Here is a 12,989-nt window from a genome sequence, read left to right on the forward strand (position 1 = left end):
TTTTTGAAATATACATATTTTTTTAAAAAACCCTTTGCCAGAGGAATTTAATTAAGCAATTAATTAACAATTCAAAGCAACATTTTGCCACTAAGTCACTGCATACAACTTCATATTTAGACGTAAATCCTAGGCCTAAACTTGAGTCCCATATGGTCTCAGATGGAAGAAGAAGGAATAGGAGAAAGAAAGGCAGAGTCTAATCTTCTCAAGGAATAAAGAATCACGAGGAAGCTTTCACAAGGGGAAGCTGCAAAAATTCTGACAAATCATAGCAAGATGGGGCTGTGCTGTGAGACAGTAATTTGCTGAACGTCCATCTGGACTCTGTTCTAACACCAGAAAGATGTAGCAACTCAGGCCTGGAAGGGTCCAGGGAGGCTTCTGGACTGATTCCATAGCACAAGTCTCCGTTTCATTAATAATACCATTAGCAGGTACTTATGAGCTCTGCTTAAACAAAATGAAGTGTTCTTAATGGCTAAAGATGATTCCATTGACCCAACGGAACAGTGGGCAGTTGCAACTTGGAGAGATTTTGCATACTCACTCTTCTTGTTTGTAACATAGGTACACACTTGTAGGAGTGTTGGTTAAGGGTAGTGATAAAAATATCTTCTTTCTATTAAATATCAACTATGCATCCATCCTATACTACATAGTGTTTTGTGTTTGTAAATGGCTGCCATGAAACCATGACCTTGGCCTTCTTGCTATCATGCTGTGATCTAGAAATTTCCAAAATGAGTTTGATGGAGCCTTAGGGGTGCTTGGGGTGCCATGTTATGAGATGAGAAGGAGGTGGAGCCAACGTGGCTCCAATCTGCATCCCCACATCGACTAGGCAGATTTTAGGGTCTCTGTTGACTTCCAATTTTATATAGATAAAGGGTTGCACTGGGATAAAAGAGTCTGACAATCTTCACCGTCATGACTGAAATCAAATACTGGTAAAATAATTATGCTAGTGACTTTCTATATGATTTGTTAAATCAAAGAGTGTACTATTTGGCATTGCATCATAGGTTTGGGTTTAATTGACTGGTATTTCAGTGACAACTTATTTCCTTTTAGGCAACAATTCACCCACCACCAAGTTGAGTGTTTTGACCTTTGATCAACTGGCTAGGTTTATCCAAAGTACAGATGAGCAAAAGTACTAGATTAGCAAAGAGTCTTGATAATTATACCTGTATTTTATTTTTAAGCAAGTTTATGTGAAAGTATTATATTCAACATGGTACTAAAAATCCATTTCTGTTGCATAAACTATGTGAACTAAATAGACTACATTAATAATACATAAAATAGGTTTGCGGAGAGTGGAGAAAATGGGAAGGCATAGCATAAATGGTGGTCTTCATCGCAAATCAAATATCTATTATATTTGAATCATTTGGTTCAAAAAGATCTCTGCACAATAGAACTAAGTTCTAAAACAGTGTTAAATCTAAGTACCAAAGTCATATTCACATTGGAGTTTGAAGCACATTCATTTTCCCAAGAGTCCATTCGTAACCACAGCTGGGGGCTGCGAGGTCCAGGGGTGGAATCTTGAGAGGCTGGTGCACTTCCCTCTAGAACCCAAAGGTTGTAAGTATTTTGTAGAGAGAAAAGTAGAGAACCTCAAGTAACTAGGATCTCGAAAGAAGGTACTTTTACAGCAAGAGGGTTTAGGTTTCTAAGGTTTCCTTTCCTTCTAAGGAGGAAAGGTTGGGAGTGTCTGGGTCCACGCCTGAGAAGGTGGTGATGGCAGCTGGAAGTCTTTCGTGTGTTGATTAATGACGGATGTTCCTTATAAAGATAGGAAGTGATTTGCATCAGCGCTAGCCAAACCCGCCCTCCCTGCAGAAAGTAAGAGATATTGGGCCAGTCTTTGTTAATGAAGCCTCTAGGGCCACTATTAAAGGCCGATATATTAACAGATACTGAAAATGGGCCCTTGGCCCAGGTGGTGGTTCACACACAGCCCCCTGTTGACCTCCAGGCAAATCTGTTTGATTAATGCTGAAGTGAAGATACCCCTACTGTGACCGCCATCACCATGCCATCGAGGAGGGTTGGGTATTCTGTCTTTCAGGGGGTGTGAGACTCAGTAGACATTCTGGCAACTTTCCATCAAGGAAGTTATGTTTGCCTGCAGATCAGAGGGTGAGTTTTTCCTGACACCTCATAGGTTACCCAGGTGGCGGCCCATTCACAGCTAATTCAGTCCTAGGCATGCCTCTTCCATAGCCGGAGAAAGGCGAATGGCACAGTGGGCAGTGAGTACCGGGGCAGTCACTCGCAGGGAGTGTCCCATGGGAGCCAGCCTGGCTTCAGGGACCTCTTATTGACAGGAGTTCCTTGGTGATCTTCCTGGGTTTGGTTTTATTTCTGAGATCTCTGAAGCACACCAGTCTCTGGGTTTGTTACTTGCAATTCCTGTCTCAGGAAGGCAGCACTCTCTTCCTACCCGGGAAGAAATCTTAATGCATCAAAAGGAAAGAGTTTGGTCTCTTAGGCTTTCTTTACCGCCACGTGGTGAGCCAACAGATTGCTACATAATCTATTTTCACTGCATTCGCCCTGTTTCTCGAATTCTCGGTAAACATCCCTTTCTGCAGCTGACAGCCTCTGTTCTTTCTCTCTGGCTTATAAGCTTTCTGAGTCAGACCCTTTGACGGAATCTTAGTTTTCTGCTGATAGAGATCATGAAGGACCCTTACTGCCAGCTGCAAGATTTTGCATTTAATTTTCAACTAGAGCTTTGGCTATAAGCAGTAAAAAAAAAAAAAAAAAAGAAAGAAAGAAAGAAAGAAAGAAAGGAAGAAAAAGAATAATTTTCCAACTTTTGTCTTCCAGTTGATGTCTTGCTGACATCTCATTATTTGGCTCAGAATGTAAATGGTGTCTGTTTTCCTCAACTCTTGTTACCGTGGATTTTGGTGCCATCTGATATCCCTGACTCTCTCCCTTCTTCCTGTGGGAATCTGCCAATTCACTCCTATTTTTAAAATGACCCTGTTTATCTCCTTCCCTGTGATTTTTCTCCGCTGATGCAAAGATGAACGGCGAGTGGTTTGAGATGCAGAGCACATTTATTCAGAACTTCAACTTCATTATTTTCCTAAGCCACAGCTTCTCTCTGAGCCTGGAGATTCTCCTGATTTGCTTGCTGATCTCAGTAGGTACGGCTGGGAGGGTAGAGACAGCCAGGGCTGTGGGGGGGACCACAGCCTTCTCTCCACTCCGCCTCCCCCAACGGCTGCGCCTTCCTCTTCAGCTCATGTCTTCCTTCCGGTTTCCATCTCATTTGTCACTCATCTGTTTTCCTACAACTCAAATTCACGAAAGACTTCGGTTTTTATTTTTATTTATTTTTATCTTTATTTGTTTTAGTAGGCTCCACGTGTAATGCGGAGCTCAAACCTGATCCTGAGATCGAGTCGTGCACTCAACTGACTGAGCCAGGCAGCCACCCCAAAGGACCATGGTTTTTAGATTTCTTTTTTTAATATTATTTTATTTTTTTATTAAAAAATTTTTCTTAATGCTTATTTATTTTTGAGAGAGAGGGCGGAGGCGCAAAGAGAGAGGGGTGACAGAACCCCCGAAGTGGGCTCTGAGCTGAGAGCAGGCAGCCAGATGTGGGGCTCAAACTCATGAACTGTGAGATCATGACCTGAGCCGAAGTCTGATGCTTAACCAACTGAGCCACCCAGGTGCCACAATTATTTATTTATTTATTTTAAGTGTTTATTTTATTTTTGAGAGAGAGAGAGAGAGAGAAAGAAAATGAGTGGGGGAGAGGCAGAGAGAGGAGGACAGAGTATCCGAAGAGGGCTCCACTCTGACAGCAGAGAGCCCAACTCAGGGCTCGAACTCACCAACCACGAGATTATGACATGAGCTGAAAATCAAGAGTTGGTCGCTCAACAGACTGATCCACCCAGGCGCCCCTGGTTTTGAGATTTCTAGCAGGGCTACCAACAGCCTCCGTGCATTTTTATTGCTCTGGTTTTCACACTATCTTCACTGCCCCCCCCACCCCGCCCTCGCCCCAGCTTTTGTTCCCAGCTGCTGAGATTCTGCCCAAGCCTGAGTCACCCAGATCCCCACCGTCAGGAGACCAAGGATGATCCAGATGGGCTGATGACCCACAGACGGTTCATTCTCACTCCATGTCCTTCCAATTCCAGTTTTCCTCACCTTCCCACATGGTGTGGTGCCACCAGGCCTTGCAAATGTGGTCGTCTGAGTTGGGATGGTTACATCATGGCCGACTCTACCTCCTTAACTTGCGTTCACCTGCAGTTTTAATTTGCTGGTACTTGCATTGTCTCATGTCTCCAAAAGTCCTCAGTCACATACTCGAACCCAGGTTCTCATGCGATCCCCACCCTTTTCTTCTGGTGTAAGTTTCACTTCGGTGAACTCTTGGAGTCCCAATAAGAGAATCTCTGGAGTCCAAAGGACTTCGCACCAAATGTGCATGTGGGTGGGAGAGGAGAGGGAGAGAGATTCCTCCCTTTTTGTGGCTTCTTTCCTTCTGTGGCTTCATGTGCCTTGGGAGAGGTGGTTTCTTTCTCTTCCATTCCTTGTCTTCCCCTTGCTCAAAATCATAAGCAGGTGGAAGGTAGAGGCCCCGTGGCAAGGGTAAACCTAGTGATGCCTCTTACCCATGCAGAACGAGGTTTGGTTGGCATGTCATTCCAATTTCCTCTCTCTGCTGACTTGTGAAATGCAAGTTGCTGTGAGATGAAAAAGCGTTCATGTACATACATCACCCAAGAAAGCTTCATATAGCTGCTTCTTAAGGCAGCTCTGCGTTCTGAACATTTTTAACCCTCTCTGGGATATGACTCCTTTAGAACAATGTTATATAGTGACTTGCTCATACAAAGATGCATTATGCCAACCAACCTGTTTAACCTAGGACATTATTTACACAAGAGAAAAATCAGGCATGTGTGTGTGTGTGTGTGTGTGTGTGTGTGTTTTCTTCCTAGATATAGAACTCATTTTGTCTTAAAATCTGAGTCCCCATTTAAAATGTTTAGGCGACTACTTGGACTTTGCTCTCCACCCGTGTTTTTTTAGGAGCCCTCCTTCTTTGGGACCCTGGAGCAGTAAGCACTTTTGTGCTTGTATCTAAGAGATCAAAATAAAAGTGCCCTCAAGTCCAGGGACAAATGTACTCATCACAAGTGTCCTTGGCCAACAAGGCCAATATTTGTTGACTGAATACATAAGGAAAATATATTGAAGAAAAATATCATTTAGAGTTTTATTGAGTATTTTAGTAAAGACTTAGAAATGAAATTTCCAACCATCAGAGCATGAGAGCCCAAGCTCACACAACTATTCCAGAGGATAACTGAGTTCACCTAAGTATAAGCTGCCGTTTCTTCCATTCATCCAGGACTGGAGATCAGGGTTCACAAGGTGTATTGAGCATGCCCTGTGTTGACGAGTGCTTGCTTTATTGGTTGATAGTGTCGTGGTGGCAAGTGTATGGGTATGGGTCTGGGCCAAATCATTTTTCCTCTGCCCCGAGCAATAGTCTACGGGTATTCCTATTTAGGTTTTATCCACAATTAATATTTATAAAGTAAGACTTCATTTGAATACATTAACCTCTCAGTATAATCTGACTTAATATATATGTTGATTTTTAAAAAATTATCTCAATTTCTTGGTATTTCTTATCGTGTTATCTACATCTTGGCTGTTTTGCAAAATTTCAATACCTTCAGATAAGAGCAAATATAGTAAGTTAGTATGTTTTCCAATTGTTGGCGTTGAAAGCAGTGCCTCGAAGAAAGTCTCAGGAAAATGAGCAAGGACATTGGATTCTGGAAAGGGCATTTGTGTGCTGGAAAGAAATTGAGCAGGGACATGGCTTTGTTTCTCACTAGCTGCATGACTTTGGACACGTCGTTTAAGCCAACGTTCCCCTCTCAGGGCTGCCTTGCGGACTAAAGAAGATAAAATTTTGAGTTTAAAAGATTTAGCACACTTACATGGAAATAAGCTTTCAGAAGGAATATTATAAAGGGTGCTAGTTGACAGAGGTCAGCTTACGCATTTTTAGTCACATAGAACTCCGGGAACCTCAATACTGTGATTAAATAGAGTCTAGGTGGCCTGTTGATTGGTATAGGACGATACTTGGAGGCACTTTGGACCGGGAAAAGGATGTGTTGGTTCCATACTCTGGACAGAGAACCTTGCATGCACTACCTGTAACCCCCCCGGCTAAACAAACCCTGAGGTGGGACGGCCTTGAGGAACACGAGATATTTGGCAAAGCAAAACACTTTATCTTGCCAAGTGGGGTTTACAATGTTAGTGTACGATTGTAGGATTGTGGAGCCAAAGGGCTCTGGACAAAGAGGGGGAGTTCAGGAATTATGGGACAGAAGAAGCAGGAAGAAACTCCAAAGGAATAAGGTGGGTGAAGAGAAAGACTTTGGAAAGAGAATATGATAGACTTGATGGCAAAATTTAAGTATTACCAAATGGCTTGTGAAGTAGTCTTTGCTTAAGTGCCTCTTGAAATCTTCAATTTTTTGAAGGATTTTTTGAAGTAAGATTTTTTTTTCTTTTTGGGATGCATTAACATGTTGAGCATGAATTTTTTAAAATGTTTATTATTTTTGAGAGAGAGAGACCAAGCAAAGTGGGGGAGGGGCAGAGAGAGAGGGAGACAAAGGGGCAGAGAGAGAGGGAGCTGTCAGCACTGAGTCTGACCCAGGGCTCGAACCCACGAACCATGAGATCGTGACCTGAGCTGAAGTCGGACACTTAACCGACTGAGCCAGCCAGGCACCCTGGTTGAGCTCAGGTTGTGATCTCACCGTTCGTGAGTTTGAGCCCCACATCGGGCTCTGGGCTGACAGCTCAGAGCCTGGAACCTGCTTTGGATTCTGTGTCCCCTCTCTCTCTGCCCGGCCCCCACTTGCACTCTGTGTGTGTGTGTGTCTCTCTCTCAAAAATAAAGACATATTAAAAAAAATTTTTTTAAAAAGTAAAAAATGAGCTCTGACTGGAACCTCTTAAGTTGTGCGTCTCTCTCTCTTCCTCAGAAAGCTTCCTTTCAGATGGAAGCGACCAAAAGACACAGGATGCAGCTTATATGTTTGCTTATATACATACTCTTTGACCCAATCATGTGACCAGAGGGCATGAGGTTCTAGGATTTGCCCAGCTTCAGACACCTACCCAACCGTGGTCAAGGAGCAGTACCTGTTTCTGAAAAAGGTGGGGGGAGGCCGATCGAGGCCATGCAGGTACAATCCTGGGAGAATAATATAGAGTTCTAGTGTGACAGGTTTCTTTTATCCCAACAGCCTTGTGAAGATGTCATCCTACTGTCTTCTGATGGCCAATGGGAAATATGTTGTCAGTCTGCCTGTCCTTCCATTGTAAGTAAACCGTATTTTCCCTTTGATTAAGATTTTTCTCTTTGTCTTTCATTTTCTGAAGTTTCACTCTGATGTCATTAAATACGGATTTATTTTTATTTATTTTGCTCAGGACTCAAGTTTCTTCAATTTGAAGATACATATCTTTCTTCAGGGATGCATGAAAAAAAAAAAGAGAGATTGTTGTATAACCATCATAATGGCAAAAATTAAAAATTATCGTGTTGGCAAAGATTTGGGGAAAAATTCTGATAAGCCATTGATGAAAATTTATAAATTATTGTGGTACTTCTGGGGTCCAATCTGGGGATGCTAGCAAAACAGGATATTGTATAACTTAGGATCAAGCAATTATTTTAAAAAAGCAATTATAATTTTAGGTACTGATCCTGGAGAAAACTTGCATTTATGGGAAAAGGAGGCACACATACAGCTGTTCAGCAAAGCCTTGTTTGCCATTGGCAAAAAAAAAAAAAAAAAAAGGGAGAGAGAAAGGGAAAGAAATTAATAAAAATGTCCACTAATAGGAGAATGAGTAAATCAATGATGGTATGTTCATAAATAAAATTTTGAACAGCAGTTAAGACAAAGTGAAACATATATGCCTACACCAGATAAACACATTTGGAAGACAAATGAGGAATAGAAAAAGCAAATAGTAGATGGTAACTGCAATCTGATGCCCTCTGTGTACTTTTTAACCACCCACAGTATTATATTTCCACAGTAAGCAGAAACCATGAGCTCTCAAACGCTCTCTATAATGGAATCAACTTTTAAAAAATGACAACAAAATGAAAACCTATCCAAGAAATATCCAAGAAATATCTATCCCCCTGGAAGTCAAAAGGAAGATCTGAAATGATTCCTGGTTTGAAGAAATAACAAAAATAAAGTAAGCAGAAATTAAAACCTGTATAGAAATGGTCAACATTATTAGCCAGACACAAATGTGTTTGGAGGGATAAGTGGGAGACTAGTGATCAGCCTCGGGTCTCTCCAAGGTCACAGGTCTTAGAAAACAGAACCTTTTCCCTGAGTCCATTTTGGACCTGGCTGGTGCTGTGGCTTCAGCAGGTGTCTGACATGGGGACAAAGGCGTAGAGTTAGAGTATATCCTCCTTCCCAACCTTCCTATAGTAATAGGTAGGAAAGCACAGTAGAAGATAATGGAATGTTGTAGAATGTGGAGGGATGTAAAATGGGCAGTATTAGGAGAGGGAAGCTCAGAGTACAGGAGAGTGAGGGCATCCGAAACAGTCTTGTGCTGGGGTCTGGGTGGCCAAGCACAGGCAGATGTCTGTAGCTCCAACAAGGCCGTGGCTCTGTGTCCTTGAGCGAGCACAGCCCGACCCAGCCAAGTTTCAACGGCAAGTGGGAATACGGGGGTAATGCCAGAGGAAGTCTGCTCAAGGTGTGGGGGGGGGGGGGGTGAGGGAAACCAGAGATTAAGGAGGAAGAACGCTGGACTCCAATGAGATACAGCTCAGAAGCCCATACCTCCACAAAGAAGGATCAGGCCACATGCTGTCCCAAGGCAGCTGGAAGGTGAGGCCAGAGGAGGCCACTTCTCTGGGCAAGTGGCAATAACAAGGCAGGGGAATTGAACTACACAGAGCCTTCAGGTACAAATGTTTCTCCTGCCTAAACTCAGGTGCTAAACGAACAACAAAATGAGAACCTCTACTATGAACACTTTTCAATGATAGATATGAGAGGCCATTACATTCCTGGGAATGACACCAAGGGGTGCCATGACAGACAAATTAGTGGGTCAGTCCCACTCAGATCCAATAAGGAAACTTAATATTCCTTTGGCCCATTTTAGATTTTGGCAAAGCCAGACCTCGTACTCAGAGCTTGCTTGGCTCTATCCTCCATATCACCCAGAAGATACAGTTATTACAGAAAGCAAAATTGGGGCGCCTGGGTGGCTCAGTCAGTTAAGCGTCCGACGTCGGCTCAGGTCATGATCTCACGGTTTTTGAATTCGAGCCCCGTATTGGGCTCTCTGCTGTCAGTGTGGAGCCTGCTTCGGATCCTCTGGTCCCCTCTCTCCCTGCCCCTCCCCTGCTGGTTCTCTCACTTTCTCTCAAAATAAATAAAAAAAAATAAATAAAATTTTTAAAAAAAGGAATGCAAAATTGAGAAGCCAACACATTGGTGTGTATTAATTCATGTAAACTTTGGATATTAGCACAGAAATGTTAATAACTAGAAATTACCAAATTCTCTGTGTTTGTCTGTTGTGGAAATAAAACCCCCTGGGGATGGATGAAAAATATCTGGAAATTACTTGAAACCGGTGGATAACTAAATGGATGTCACAACTAAAATGTGCTATAATCCAACTGTATTTTTTTGTCTTCTAAGGGTTGGCTTTGGCAAGCACCGTGCAGTGAATATGCAAAAAAAAAAAAATATATTACATAAAGCCCCAAAAGCTGTTTTATGTAAACTTCCTGAGTGGGGGATTTTTGACCATAATCTTTGGTATATTAACTCTGATAATTCTGTATGTTAATTGATTTCATGTTCTGACATTTTGACTGGTTTGGGGAAAACTGAATTGTCCCAAGGTTGAACCCAGAGTTGTGCTGGTAAATGTTTAACGGGTGGCTCTTTGGGTGGAAAGCCCTGATTTGCAGTGTTTGCCAATTTCCGTGGCAGAAATACGTCCACCATGGCTGATTGCAAGCCATGCGCGTGATGTCACTGAATGCAGAATCGGGAGCCATGTATACCGCCGACCCTTGTAAGTTGGCGTAGGCCACTGTATGTACCCAAGGGCGTGTGTGAAACTGCAGTTTTTTACTAAAACTTCTGCCCCATAGATAGACAAAGGCACCAGTGAAAGAAAAAAATATATAAAGGGAAAATAAAATAAATTCAAGTTGGGAGCTCAAATGGTGATAATTGACAGTGGATTTCTTTTTAAGAAGCGGTATTTGTGCATATTCCGCATTTTATTATCTTTTATTATGCGAACGAGGTATCGATGTATCACACTGAGTGTTCGGAACTCTGTTTCATTGGTGTTCTCCTAGACGAAGGCTAGGGCTTCTTCCCTTCCAGATGTTGGTGTGAAGTCAACATGACCCAAGAATCAATGGCACTTGCGTACCGTGAAGCCAGTTTTGGGACGGCTGAGCTGAGGTTCAAGACAGAAGAAAAAATATGGAGCCTTCTGAATTTGGGGGAGACAACGCAATATAGACCCATGGTTTGGTATGATAATATAGTGGGTTTTTAAAAAATTAATATTAATGAGGGGCGCCTGGATGGCTCAGTCGGTTGAGTGTCTGACTTCGGCTCAAGTCGATCTCGCGGTTCGTGAGTTCAAGCCCCACATTGGGCTGTGTGTTGACAGCTCGGAGCCTGGAGCCTGCTTCAGATTCTGTGTCTCCCTCTCTCTCTCTGTCCCTCCCCCACTGGCTCTCTCTCTCTCTCTCTTTCTCAAAAATAAGTAAACATTAAAAAATTTAAAAAAATTAAATTACATTGATAGTAATACAAACAAGGAAAATTAGTTGTTGAACAAATGAAATGGATTAATAAACTCTTCTGTAAGGGCAGGGCAAGAAGAACTTATTAAAATAGAGGTGAACTGGAAATCTCAATAAGAATTATAAGCATTTTTTAAGGGAGGCTTTATCTGTTCTGTCCCTACAGTGATTCATGCTGTTGGACATTTTTGCTATCATCCTGCCAAATTCCAGTCAGAATGTGGAAGAAGCTTATTTGTAAAACTGGAGCCTGTGGCTTCAAAAGCTATTCTCCAGTGAAAAAAACAAATGCCCTTGGAGGATAGTTGATTTCATATTTCTGGGCAGGGAAAAAAATCAGGATTAGTTTGCGGCTCCTGGATGTTGAAAGAAAACAAGGTTGCCTTAGGGTATCAGAGAACCGTAGTCCGTAATGATGTAAAATAAATAGATAAATAAAAAAGATAAAACAGAACTGGCTGAGAAACATACCTGGTCTCTGAAATTGTTTACTTAAAAAGCTGTGTGCTGATGACTACAAATTATGTGAGGCCTACACTTAAGGTTTTAAAACCAACAGCTGGAAAATGCCAGATGCTAGTTTTCTCTATGAAGAGATGGGCTGGTAGCAGGAGGGTGTCAGAAGGGGCATCGCAGGACATTATCAGTGTGCCAAAGATCTCCCTGAGATGCGGTTGGCTTGATTAGCCAAGGATGCCAGCAGATTGGAGAGAACCAGGATTTCTGGATATTCCACCAATGACCTGTAAGAGTTCTTTGCCTCATCTTTCCAGTAGTAAATCACCATCTTCCCTAAGCGTTGCCAGCAGCGTTTGCACGGTGGATAGAGGCATCCCCCGGAATTGACACGAGGTTTTATCAACTAGCCAGCAGATGTGCACTATTGCAAATTATGTCATGTTGTGCTGGCCATTTATCCAACAAGGATTCACTGTGCACATCCTATTTCTGTATCACTTTTATTACCGTGTGGCTATGTGCCTCGGATAGCAAATCGGAGCCAGCTTCTTGACCTGACTAAGCCTCACCCGAAGGGGAGAAAATCCTACAGGTGTCACAAAACGTCAAATGGACACTGATGAACAAAAAATTTTGAGTGGGCAATACCAAACAAACAAACAAAAAGCATGCTGGTAAAAAAGTATCAAAGGTATTTAAACAGGAAAACGATAAATAAAAGGGAAAATATGCCATAATAATGTAAATTTTAACCGAGCTTTTCTTTCTAAGGAGATTTTAAAATTAAAGAAGGAAAAGAGATCCTTTTGTAGTTCGGAAGTGTGACGATTGGATGTTCACGCCGTTGTGTGACATGCGCCTCCCTTAAACTTTGTTACGATGTTGGCACATTACCCGTCTGATGTGGAAAAAAATAAAGAAAGAAGGAAAAGAAATAAGTGAAGGAACAGAAAGTACAATGATAAGGAGTAAGTTTGGTCATAAATATATGAGGGAAAAGACGCTTGCATTAAAAACAACCAAAAGTACCAAAACCAAGTGGAAAATGGGTCAACACCATGCGGGTTGATGTGTCTGTAAGTAAGAATTAAAGGTATGATGAAACCAGTGAAGAAAAGGTCATTTAACACCAGTTGGTGCCTCTGATAACATCCCGCTCTTAGCAAAATTTGTATCTGAGACACATACTGTGGTTTATTCTGCAAAATTGGAATGGGACCAACTAACAACAGATTTATCATCAAGAAAGGATGGGACAGTTGCCCGGCATATGCAAGTAGGGGGTCAAACCACCTTCCCCAAAGGAGGTGGTAATGGAGGTGTGCTTTGGGCAAGAAGTCAGCAGCGCTGTGGGACAGTCTGATGGATGTGTGATGGAGGCACCCGGTGAAGACACAGTGGGAATAAGGGAGGAACAAAGGAAAGAGGGTGTTGGCTTTGTAGAACACATAGATCCAAGGGGGGGGCTTCAATCCTGTGGGCACCACCCATGGTCAGTGTCAATGACTTGGGGTTGGCAAGTTCTCTTTGTTTAGACTTCTCCGCCATGGGGGTCACCGTGAGGATTACAAGTCAGATGGGATTCATAGTAATGGAGAAAGTCTACTGCTCTAAA

General features: G+C 42.4%; 1 protein-coding gene and 1 non-coding gene across 4 annotated transcripts in view; both read left to right on the forward strand.

Moving 5' to 3' along the window:
- The window catches only part of MOBP (myelin associated oligodendrocyte basic protein), a 51,910-nt gene extending 41,594 nt beyond the window's left edge, over nt 1-10,316 (forward strand). For all 3 annotated transcript variants that reach the window (XM_058729483.1, XM_058729481.1, XM_058729482.1), the window contains 2 exons: nt 7,335-7,409; nt 7,522-10,316. The gene's annotated coding sequence lies outside the window, so the exon portion shown is untranslated. The remainder of the gene's footprint in view (nt 1-7,334; nt 7,410-7,521) is intronic.
- A 1,858-nt stretch (nt 10,317-12,174) lies between these two features.
- Nucleotides 12,175-12,278, forward strand: LOC131513330 (small nucleolar RNA U13). The gene has a single exon (XR_009262547.1). It is a non-coding gene; the product is annotated as a small nucleolar RNA U13 (small nucleolar RNA).
- Nucleotides 12,279-12,989: the final 711 nt, after the last annotated feature.

Source organism: Neofelis nebulosa, chromosome 5, assembly GCF_028018385.1.
Source record: "Neofelis nebulosa isolate mNeoNeb1 chromosome 5, mNeoNeb1.pri, whole genome shotgun sequence".
NCBI lineage: Eukaryota > Metazoa > Chordata > Mammalia > Carnivora > Felidae > Neofelis > Neofelis nebulosa.